Raw genomic sequence first — 11,814 nt, 5'->3', positions numbered from 1 at the left:
AGGAGTGGAAAAGGTTTATCTACAACTGATCACCCTGGTCCTTAGACTGAGCTTGGGTGGGGTAAAATGGAGAGGGAAAAAGGGAGTCAGCTCTGGTGAACCCTGAGGGGATTCAAGGCTGAGCTTGAAGGGTCAGATTGAACCCTGAGGGTGTTTGAGTCTGAGCTTTGGGTAAGATTGAATCTTGAGGGGCTCTGAGTCTGAGCTTTGGGTCAGATTCACCCACCTGAGCAAGAGCCTGAAGTCAGACACTGGAGCCTGGGCCACCCCACTCCCCAACATTGGGGACACACCCCACCAGAGAGTAGGTCACCTTAGAGGGCAGGAGACCCTCACCCCTCTGGAGACCCTCACCCCCTCTGCTGAAGGCATGGGGAGCTGGAGGAAAAGGAGGCCTGGTGGGAGTTTTTTAATTCTTAGACAGCAGGAGCAGTGAGGTGAACTCAGGGTGATTTCCAAGGCAATGAACTTGCTCAGTGGTGTCAGATAAGGATCTGATGACATCAAGCTAAACAGCTCTAGGACTGGAAGGAGCCTCATGAGCTCGCTCCACTGAGAGTAATGAACTTGTGATAAAATGCTTTTACCTCATGGCAGCAGGTACTAAACTTGTGGAGAACAGAGTGATTCATAGCCCTGAGTGCACCTGAGGATGAGAACAGCCTTCAGTGGAACAGTCTGTTAATTGTCGTCCTTGGCAAAAGTGGTAAAAGAAAAATACAGCCACCTCTTGAGCTGAAAGTGTTGTGGGTCTTTTAACAGTGATGGAGATGAATAAGGCAAAGCTTTACTGGGCTGGGGTTTTGCATTTAGAAATAACAATCCTGAACCGTGGAAAATGGGTGAATATCTCACACTGGGCAGGGAGCAGGATGGGGAGGGTCAGCTTTGCATCTGAAGAGCTGCAGCTGAGCTCCAAACTGAGCTCCAGGCTGAGCCAGGACAGGCAACACCAGCAGGTTCCTCAAGGACAGCCTTGCCCTGGGGCTGGAGGCTGCAGCCATGTGGGCACAGAGCCCTTATCACTGCCCTCTTTACTGCCATCAGCCAGGAGAAGGGCAAGAGAGCAAACAGGGGCTCCCAGCTGAGACCAGCTTGGGGACAGGCCAGGGGAGATCACAGAATTCCAGAATCTGCTGAGCTGGAAAGGATCCACAAGGATCATCGAGTCCAACCCCTGGCCCTGCACAGGCCCATCCCCAAGAGTCACCCCCTGTGCCCCAGAGGATCAGCCAAACCCTCCTGCAGCTCTGGCAGCCTTGGGGCTGTGCCCACTGCCCTGGGGAGCCTGGGCAGTGCCCAACCAGCCTCTGGGGGAAGAACCTTTGGCTGAGATCCAACCTGAGCCTGCCCTGACACAGCTCCAGCCATTCCCTCATGCTCCAGTGTTCCTAGAAATAAAGGCCAAGTTCTGCCATGTGATTTGTTGTACTCAGACATTTTTATTGACTCCTTTGAATTTCTGACTCAGGTGGACTGTGGCTGCTGTCTGTGCCTTGGAGGTGACGAGAGAACCGGAATCACCAAGCTGGAATTTCCCTGGTACCCACTGCTCCTGGCACGTGGCTGCTGGGAACATCCTCCCCACCCCCAGAGCCAGTGGGAGGAACTGTAATTTCCCTCTAGGCTCAGCTTTGTGGAAAATCCACCCTCCCATTCCCCACCTCTCTCCAAAACACACTGTAGGCTGGGAAAATTATGAGGACAATAAAATGTGTTGCTCAATTATCCTGCATAGGAGCTGCTGTAATTCCAGTCCTCCTGTGTCCCACAGATCAGCACAGTGGGCATTGCACTTGCTGCGGAGAAAATTAGGGAATCACAGGAGGTGGAGGGACCAGCTTTTATTTAATCTAATGCTTGTTCTATCCCATTTTCTGCAGGCTCTTTGGATTTGCAGTGAGCAGGCAAGAGAGATCAGCTGGGTTTTTAGAGGCTTGCTGACACAACTCCTGATAAATAAAGATGAGCTTCTACAAGGAAATATTCTCGGGGAAACAAAGGAGGTGGTACCTTGGGATGGTTTGGGCAGGGACACAAGAGCAGGGAGAGGATGGCAGGGAAGAATTAACATGCAGAGTCTGAAATCAAATATTTCCAACCATAATAAGCAACAGGAATGGTGTGAAGAGTTGTAGAAAATCAATTTAAAATGCAGACACAGAAAGGACGTGAGCCCCTCACTCCAGGGGAGGTGTTTGATGTCTCTTGGGGGCACAAAGTGGTTTGGTGGCTTCTTGTGTCACAAGGGGAGCCCCCAGGGGAGGGTCCTGCTTCTGAGTGACACGGGAAGGGTTCAAAATGCTCCAGCCATGAAGCCCCTTCAATGGTAGAAAAACCAAGTCACAGCTGCCTTTGCCTGGCTGTCCTGAGAGGACCTGGCTCATTTCTGGGCTCAGCTTTAGCAGTCCCCAAGCACAGCTCCAGGGCTTTTAAAAACAGCAATGAGACATCAAGGCAGGACTGAAAGGTGGTCTCTGTCCTCTCTTTTATGTGCAACAGGTCTGTACCCAGCAGGCCAGCAGCATCCTGGGCACACAGTGTGGGGGCACTGCCAGGGTCCCTGTCTCTTGGTTGGCTTGGTTGTGTCTCATCCCAGGTGCTCTGGATGACCAATGAATATTGGGGCATCCAGAGACTGAGGAGGGCAATTCCAAAGGGGCTTCTCCTCACTGGGCTTATTCTAGAGAACAACCAGTGGGTGTCTGAGGTGGGTCATGCAGTTGATGGAGAACCCAGTTGTATCTGCCAACATGTTTGCTGAATATCAGGAGATATTCTGGCATCCGTGGGAAGTTCTTCCCCTCAGGGTTCACCCTGTTCTTCTGTACCTGGGCCAAGTGGAAAAATAAAGGTTAGGCTGAGGATCACCTCAACTGCAGGAAAGCCAAGGAATCATGAAGTCTGATTTCCTGGCCACAGTCAGTCCTGGTTCTGCAGCAGGAGGTCAGTTCTGGGGAGTCTCCCAGCCCTTGTGATTGTTCACCGTTACTTCTAAGTCCTGTGTTTCTCCTTTGGCCTGTGTTTGATTAAAACTGAAAACTTCCTGCCTATCTGAAGTGTAAAGTTCTTTTTGAAGATCTCCAAGTCTCTGGTGAAGCAGGTGGGTCTCGTGGGGTGTCCTGAGGTGAAGGTCTGGCAGCAGGAGTGGTCTGAAATCTGGCACACAAGGATGAGCAGGCTCTGTCCCCTCTGCTCAGAAATATCTACAAGGAAGGGTCTAGAGCACAATTCTGAGGACAGTCCCTCATTTTGATGCCCCAGCACCCAAGAGAGACTGCTAATAACTACAGCTCATTGAACACCACTGTACCACCTCATTTACTGTGTCCAGCTCTGGGCCCTCAGCTCAGGAAGGACATGGAGGGGCTGGAGCAGGTCCAGAGAAGGGCAACGAGGCTGGGGAAGGGTCTGGAGCACAAGTGCTGTGAGGAGCAGCTGAGGGAGCTGGGGGGGCTCAGCCTGGAGAGGAGGAGGCTCAGGGGAGACCTTCTCACTCTCTGCAGCTCCCTGACAGGAGGGGGGAGCCGGGGGGGTCGGGCTCTGCTGCCAGGAACCAGCAGTAGGACAAGAGGGCACAGCCTTGAGCTGCCCCAGGGCAGGTTTAGGTTGGACACTGGGAAGAAGTTCTTCCCAGAGAGAGGGATCAGCCCTTGGAATGGGCTGCCCAGGGAGGGGGTGCAGTCCCCGTCCCTGGAGGTGTTTGAGCAGAGCCTGGATGTGGCATCAGTGCCATGGTCTGGGTGACAAGGTGGGGTTGGGTCACGGGTTGGACTGGATGATCTCAGAGGTCTTTTCCAACCTGGTTGATTCTGTGATTCTGTGGTTTCATTTCCCAAAGGAATTTATCCTTTCCAGTGACCACCACTTCTCTGTGCACTGCCACACAAGTGAGAGGCAACCAGGGACCCCCATGGAGGGGCCTCAGTCACAGTCAGAGAGCTGTGGTGGGTCAGCCAGGGATCCAAAGGGTTTGGCATTATAGGATGTACTTCATAATCACAACTCTGCTTCTAAACATCCTTTAAGGGCCAAGGGAACAATTTCTGATTTATGAAATAATATCTTTTGCTTTTCTAAAGTAAATATTTGGTGTGTGCTAAGGTTAACTCTAATTCATATCTTGCTGCAGGGGAAGTTCTGTAATAATGTCATTGTGTTTGTGATAACAGCCAATAGCTTTGTTATCAGCTCTGGGAATTCAAGTACCAACCAGTGTTGCAGCAGAGAATCCCAAAGGAGAAGGACAAGGGAACAGGCTCCTGTTTATTACTGCTGGAACATTAGCAGCAGCTGGGTTAGGTCACCTAAAGACTTCTGTGCTGGATGTTTTCTATCTGGTCATAACTTTTCAAAGCTCTGCAATTTTCTGCCTGTCATCACTGTTTCTTTATGTGTGATCCTGGCTGATCCCACCCATTTTCTTTTCCTGTGAGAGAATATCTTATGAGAAAACATATCTCCTGCAGCCACTCTGAAACACGATTGATTGACCTTCCCTGGTTAGTAGAGCAGTGCTGGGCCACGTCGATGGAAGGTGTCATTTACTTGCTCATGGAATCACACATTGACAGAATCCTTGGGGTTGGAAAAGCCCTCCCAGCCCATCGAGTCCCCCCTGTGCCCCATCCCCACCTTGTCCCCCAGCCCAGAGCACTGAGGCCAGGCCTTCCTGGGACACCTCCAGGGGTGAGGACTCCAAACCTCCCTGGACAGCCCCTGCAAGGCCTGACCACCCTTTCCAGGAAGAAATTCCTCCTCATGTCCAACCTGTCCCTCCCCTGGCACAGCTGGAGGCCGTTCCCTCTCCTCCTGTCCCTTGTTCCCTGGGAGCAGAGCCCGACCCCCCCTGGCTCCCCCCTCCTGTCAGGGGGTTGCAGAGCCAGAAGGTCCCCCCTGAGCCTCCTTTGCTCCAGGCTGAGCCCCCCCAGCTCCCTCAGCTGCTCCTGCTGCTCCAGCCCCTTCCCAGCTCCGTTCCCTTCCCTGCACACGCTCCAGCCCCTCAGTGTCTCTCTTGTCTGAGGGGCCCAGAGCTGCCCCAGCACTGGAGGTGCCCCAGCAGTGCCAGCACAGGGACAGTCCCTGCCCTGGGGCTGTGACACACCAGGGCTGGCACAGCCCAGGGGCCATTGGCCTCTTGCTCCCCTGGGCTCACCCGGGCTCATGTCCAGCCCCTGTCACCAGCACCCCCAGGGCCTTTCCCACCAGCAGCTTTCCAGCTGCTCTGCCCCAAACCTGGAGCTGCAGGGGGTGGTTGTGACCCAAGGGCAGGACTTGGCACTTCACCTTACTGAACCTCACACCATTGGCCTCAGCCCATTGATCCAACCTGACAGAAGCCCCTTCCACACTGCAGAACTGGTCCTGTCTCCTCTCCTGCTGTGAAAAGCTGTGCTTCACACAGCAGGCACTGGCTAAAGCTGACACCCTGTTGTGGGAAGGGTGTAGCACCTCTGGGAAAACAGCATGATTGAGTCTTCTGTGGGGACTAGGAGCTGCACTGTGAAGGATTTCTCTCAGAAGAGGCAGAAGAAAAAATGTCCAACTTTACCCCTAAATCCAAAAGATAATCAGGATGACTTTTGTGGAGTCCATCACTGCGCTGAAGGAGATGAACAGACTTGACTGGGGCACACAAGGAAGCCGTGTGTGAGCACTAAACAGGCAACCCTTGAAGAGCAAGGGGGAGAGAAGGATGTTGAGGCTGCAAGAGCAGAATCCCCTGGCAGTGGGGTGTCAGGGTACACTTGCTCAGTGACCTTAGTTTCAGTGAGGTCTGTTATCTGTTGGCTCTGCTGAGAACCCTGAACTTCTGTTGCTCTTGATTTGCCTGGTAAGAGTGAACAAGGCTCTGATTTCATAGAATCAGAGGAGGATTATCCTCTGGATCATCCAATCTAACCCATGGACTGCACAGGACACGTCAACAATCCCACCCTGTCCCTGAGAGCATTGTCCAAACCCTCCTGGAGCTCTGGCAGCCTTGGGGCTGTGCCCACTGCCCTGGGGAGCCTGGGCAGTGCCCAACCAGCCTCTGGGGGAAGAACCTTTTGCTGAGATCCAACCTGAGCCTGCCCTGACACAGCTCCAGCCATTCCCTGGCTGCTGACCCTGCTCATGTGGAGCAGAGATGGAGCTGCCCCTCGGGAGGAGCTGCAGCCCCCTCTGAGCTCTGCCCTCAGTCTCCTCCAGCTGAAGGGACCAAGTGACCTCAGACTCTCCTTGTATGGCCCTTGCAGAACCTTCACCATCCTTTGGTCCTTTCACCCCTTTGGATGCTTTGTAGCCCTCCTTTGGTTCCAGCAATTAGGAACCAGGGCCTCCAGGTCCCACGGGGAAGTTCAGCTGAGCAGTGAAGTCCTGGCAGGTTTGAGGGGCAGTAAGGACTGATAGACTGGAATGACACCTTAGGCCCTGTGGGAATGTCTGTGGATATCTGCCTGTTTGTCACACAGTGCTTGAATCCAGCCATGGAGACCTGCACAGTGGGGCAAGCTCAGACTGGTCTCTGTGACTGCTCAGCTCCTCCTCCTCCTCTTTCTTTTTATGTGAAAATTCCTACATCTTTTCCTTATTTGAAACATCTCTTGTTTTTGAGATCATTCATCAGGAAAAAAAGGAACAAATGGGCTAAGCAGAGTTTGATGTAAGGAAGCAGGAGGCCAGCTGGCCACTTAACAAAGACAGTTTTCTTCTGGCTTTGCCTGTGGTACAAAAATGTCCAGCTCTTTAACTGTGTCTTTCATCAGGTGACCTCAAAGTACTTCACAGCTTTACAGAGCCACTGTCATGGCTGTTGTCAAGGGTAGAAGAATCCACCACAAGCTTACTTCTAACTTTCTGATGACAGTCCCAACCTTCATCTTATTTTTCACATCTCAGCTCAGCCCAGAGGAAAGTGCTTTGTCTCCGTGAGTGAGTGTGGGACTGTTCAGGCTGGTTTTGAGTTACAGGGATCTGAGAAAGCAGAAATTCTGTGTTTCAGTTTCTTGGAAGGCTGCTATAAAGCATTTATGTTGTTGTTGCTTATATATCAGGCAAGTGCCTTGGAGCAGAGGCTTCTAACTTGTAGTCACTTATCTTGAGGAATAACTCACACATGAGATTGTTTTGCCTGTTGAAATGGATTGACTTTTGCTGGTTTAGAGGGTCTATGCAAAAAGATGGAAATGAAAATAGAGTCATTCTAGATGAACATCTGGGAAATTGTTCATTGTGACTGAGATAATGAACATATGTTGTCCCTCTCCCTTAATTTGCATCATAGGAAAGCTCATGACTTGCTTAGTTATGCTTGGGATTAAAAGACTGAGATTGCCTCTTCTGGGAAAAGAAGAGTCACTCTTAGAATCACAGAATCATTGAGGTTGGAAAAGACCTCCAAGGTCACCAGGTCCAACCCAGCACCCCCACCATGTTCACCACTAAACCACGTCCTCAAGTGCCACATCCACATGTTTTTTTAACACTTCCAGGGATGGTGACTCCACCACTTTCCTGTTCCGGTGCTTTAAAACCCTTTCCACAAAGAATTTTTTCCTAATATCCAAACTAAACCTCCCCTGGCACAACTTGAGGCTGTGGCATGGTGCTGGTGAGTCCTACTCACTGCAGCTCTTTTCAGGGCAGAGTTTATGGTTTTATTCATTTCAATAGGCAGGGATCTCTTTGGGAGATACAACACCAGGATTGGACTCTGCCAGACACCAGAGACCAACAGTATAGGGACAGGACAAGGACTAATGGGTTCAAACCCAGAGGGGAAGTTTAGGTGAGATATATGGAAGGAATTCCTCCCTGTGAGAGTGGGGAGGCCCTGGCACAGGTTGCCCAGAGGAGCTGTGGCTGCCCCATCCCTGGAAGTGTCCAAGGCCAGGTTGGACGGGGCTTGGAGCAACCTGGGCTGGTGGAAGGTGTCCCTGCCCATGGCAGGGGGTGGAAGGAGATGATCTTATGGTGCCTTCCCACCCAACCCAGTCTGTGATTCCATGATTCTGTGCTCACCAGTGTTCAAGCAGTACGAGAGGTTATGGGATGTCTTTTCAACCCTGACAGAGCTGTGCAGCCTGAGCAGCCTGGGTGTGTCCTCTGAGGCACCTTTGTCACCTGGAGAGTGAAAATGCAGCACAGGAGGGGGGCATGAGCAGAGAGATCCAAAGAGGAGATGCTCTGCCTGAGACAGGGAAGGCAAGTGTGGAAGGAGCCAACACAGGCATTCAGAATCCCAGTCCAGTCCTTCCAGCAGCACCACACCATTGGATTCAGCTGGAAATGAGGAAAAGGAAGGACACCACACAGCACCATTCCTGCTCTGATGCTGAGCCTCTCCCAGCCAACAGGACTGGACCTGCTGGCATGTCCTGCCTTTGGAGCAGAGGTGCAGAGCACAAATGCCCCCTGCCCGTGGCTGTGGCCACAGCAGGACATGCAGAAGGAGCAGGGCCATTTACCAGCTCTGCTGATGCTGTCAGGAACAGGAGGAGCTGGAGCCCTTGGTTCTGGAAACGCTTATTTTATCAAATCAGTTTGCAATGGTTGTTCCCTGCATGTTTTTATTAATGGTCTAATGACATCCTCACCTTCTGCTTGTCCCTCTGCAGCCACACAGGTTGAATGCCAGAGTCTTAACCTTCCCAGGAGGTAACTGCTCACTTGCACACGCCTTTGGCAGGAATTGTGTCACACAATCACAGTTCTGTCAGTCCTGAGGGTGACAGGATGTGATTTTGTGATAGATCATCCCCCTCTCTCCCACAGAACACCTGCACTGTGTCTGGGCATGTCCGTGGTGCTGAACCACCCCCTTCTGCCTTGGATGGACCTCGGACAGCCCCTCCCTTGCCCCTGTGTCCTGTTCCCTCGGAGCAGGGCAGCAATGGCAGGGAGCAGAGGGTTCATGTTTAGTCATTCCAAAGTCCTGAGTCACCTCTCCAGCTCTCCTGGAGCGCCTTAAGGCACTGGAAGGGGCTCTCAGGTCTCCCTGGAGCCTTCTCTTCTCCAAGTGAACACCCCCAGCTCTCCCAGCCTGGCTCCAGAGCAGAGGGGCTCCAGCCCTTGGAGCATCTCTGTGGCCTCTCCTGGACTGGCTCCAACAGGTTCATATCCCCCACTCCTGCTGGTGTGCACGGCCAGCCCTTCCCCAGGCCAGCCCTTCCCTGGGCCAGCCCCTCCCTGTCCCCATCCCTTCCTTGTGCCATCCCTTCCCTGTGCCATCCCTTCCCTGTGCCATCCCTTCCCTGTCCCCATCCCTTCCCTGTCCCCATCCCTTCCCTGTCCCATCCCTTCCCTATACCAGCCCTTCCCTATGCCAGCCCTTCCCTGTGCCAGCCCTCCCCTGTCCCCATCCCTTCCCTATCCCATTCCCTTCCCTGTGTCCATCCCTTCCCTATCCCATCCCCTTCGCTGTCCCCATCTCTTCCCTGCCCCATCCCCTCCCCGCAGTGTTGCAGACCCGGGGCCGATCCCGGCGGTTCCTGCTCTCGATCCTTTGCAGCCCCAGCGGTTCCTGCTCTCGATCCTTTGCAGCCCCAGCGGTTCCTGCTCTCCGATCTTTGCAGCCCCCGCTCCCCGCAGTGTCAGTGCTGCTCTTTGATGTCCCTTCAGACACCACAGTGCTGTGGCCAGAGGGCTCAGCCTGCCCTGGATCCTTCCAGAGGAGGAACTGCTGAGCCAGCCCCAGCTGGAAAACGTTTGAAACCTCCTGAGTCTCTCCTTCCACTCCTGTTCCAGTCTCCCCTCAGGCACTCCCAGCACGGATCTCTCCTGCTCCTTTAGTCTTTCCTTTCTCCTTTCTCTCTTGGAAGCCTTTCCCACTGCCCTGCTGTGTTTCAGGCCTGTCTGGATCAGCATAAGGCACAAAGAGCTCTGCTGAGCCTCCTGAGAGACCACCAGACCATCCAGTTTCCTGAAGGATGCAGAATTCCTTTCTCCTGCTCACACCCGTTTGCAGTAGGAAAAAAAACCCCAAATAAACAGACTTTTTCACGTTTTTCACAGCATTTCAAGTGATCAAACCCTCCCTGTTTCACAGGAAGCAGAGACAGAGAACGGTTGAGGTTGGACAGGAGGACTGTGATGGCCCCGGCCAGTCAGGATTCAAATGTCTCCAAGGATCAGTATATTAGATCCATAATTAGGAATAAACAATTCTGGGGAAAACATGACAGAAAAAGTAAAAAATTACTCCTCAATAACATATTGTAACACTAGAAAACTGGGATTTAATGTTGCACTTAAAAGAAATTCAAACTTGTTAAAGAGGTTCATCCGAAAAGGTAAAATGATTTTAACTCTGCATTCAGTAGCCCATGATGGGAAAAAACCCCCCACACCATTTATGTGTAAAAATAATTCCAATTTAATTGCAAACACACAAATTGCAAAAATACAACTAAAGGGATTGACTCCAAAATTATACTCATGGCCAGGTCTCTCTAGAGGGCAGAGATGTCCTTCTTAAATCATGTTTGGCATTTTTTAGGACTAATAATAAAGCTGCCTGTGTTTTATATCAGCCCATTTTGCTTAAAATGCACCTTGGATAGACTAGAAACTGCTAAAAAGACAATTATCTTGGTGCTGGTGAGACCATAATACACCTTTTCACAAGACAAACATTTCCCAAGGTAGACATTAAGTTGCCACTGAAAAAAACCCTCTCCACTGGCAGTGCTGGGGTTGGCCTGGCCAGGGACCAGGACTGAGGAGTGGGAAGTGTCCCAGGACAGCCAGTGTCCTCCTGGAAGCCCTGGGGACAGCAGGTCTGGAGCTGGGCAGGGGCTCTGCAGCTGTGGGTGAGGCTCAGAACCTTTCAGCTGCACTTGGGGCAGCATTCCCAGAATCCCAGACTAATTTGGGTGGGAAGGAACCGTAAAGATCATCTCATTCTGAGTGTCCAGGGATGCTTTCCACTAGCCCAGGTTATCTGAACGTTTTTAAAGCAGTGTAGTCCAGCTCAGGGCAGCATTTGCTGCTCTGCCCTCATGTCAAAGCTTCTCTGAGGAGTGCAGTTTTTGGACAGGTCTGGTTCCCCCTCCACTGGATGCTTCTCCCCCTGTACCCATTATGTCTCTCCCACACTCTGCCTCATTGTGGTGGTCCAGCATGTCCATCTTTGCATCCTGAGCCCCCCAAGGGGCCACCCAGCAGCACAGGGTGTTTTATTTTCCTGGTCCACATGCAGGACCAGTGTTCACCCTGGAGGTGAGGTTGGCAGGCCACAGCTCCCATTCTGCTGGAGCATCAGTGATGGAGCCACTGAGGGGCCAGAGCATCTCCTGGGCAGCCCTTTGTGGAGGAACAGCAAGGCAGTGACTCAGCACCAGCTACAGCTTTGGAGAGTGGTTGGGCATCCTGCCTGGCAGGAGCATGGCAGGAGTTCAGGAATTCAGGCCCTGGACTTGCTCACCTCATGGAGCTCAGTGCCCAGGGTCTGTGTGTGTGGAGTGGCAGAGCTCTGGCACTGCCAGCCTTGACCACACGACACTGCACAGCAGCCAGAGGCACAGCCTCCTCCCAGCCCTGCTGGGAACCCTTTGGCATTATTTCCCAAGGACTAGAGCAGCAGACAGCCTGTACTGGGACCTCCAGGGGCATTCCCATCTGGTCCCATGGGATTCCCATAGAGCTGGACAAGAGACTGAATGAGAGACCAACAGCCCTCCAGCTCCTGCTGTTGAAAATCCTGTTGTGCCAAGCTGGATCTCTGGGCACAGCTGATGCCCTGGCCCTGATAACAAGTCCACAGTGTTTGGTGGCCCCTGGCTGTGGCTGGAGTGACAGCTCTCTGCTCTGAATGCCCTGAACACCCTGAAG

This window comes from Chiroxiphia lanceolata, chromosome 19 (assembly GCF_009829145.1).
Source record: "Chiroxiphia lanceolata isolate bChiLan1 chromosome 19, bChiLan1.pri, whole genome shotgun sequence".
Classification (NCBI taxonomy): domain Eukaryota; kingdom Metazoa; phylum Chordata; class Aves; order Passeriformes; family Pipridae; genus Chiroxiphia; species Chiroxiphia lanceolata.
Note: the sequence above shows the minus strand (reverse complement) of the source record.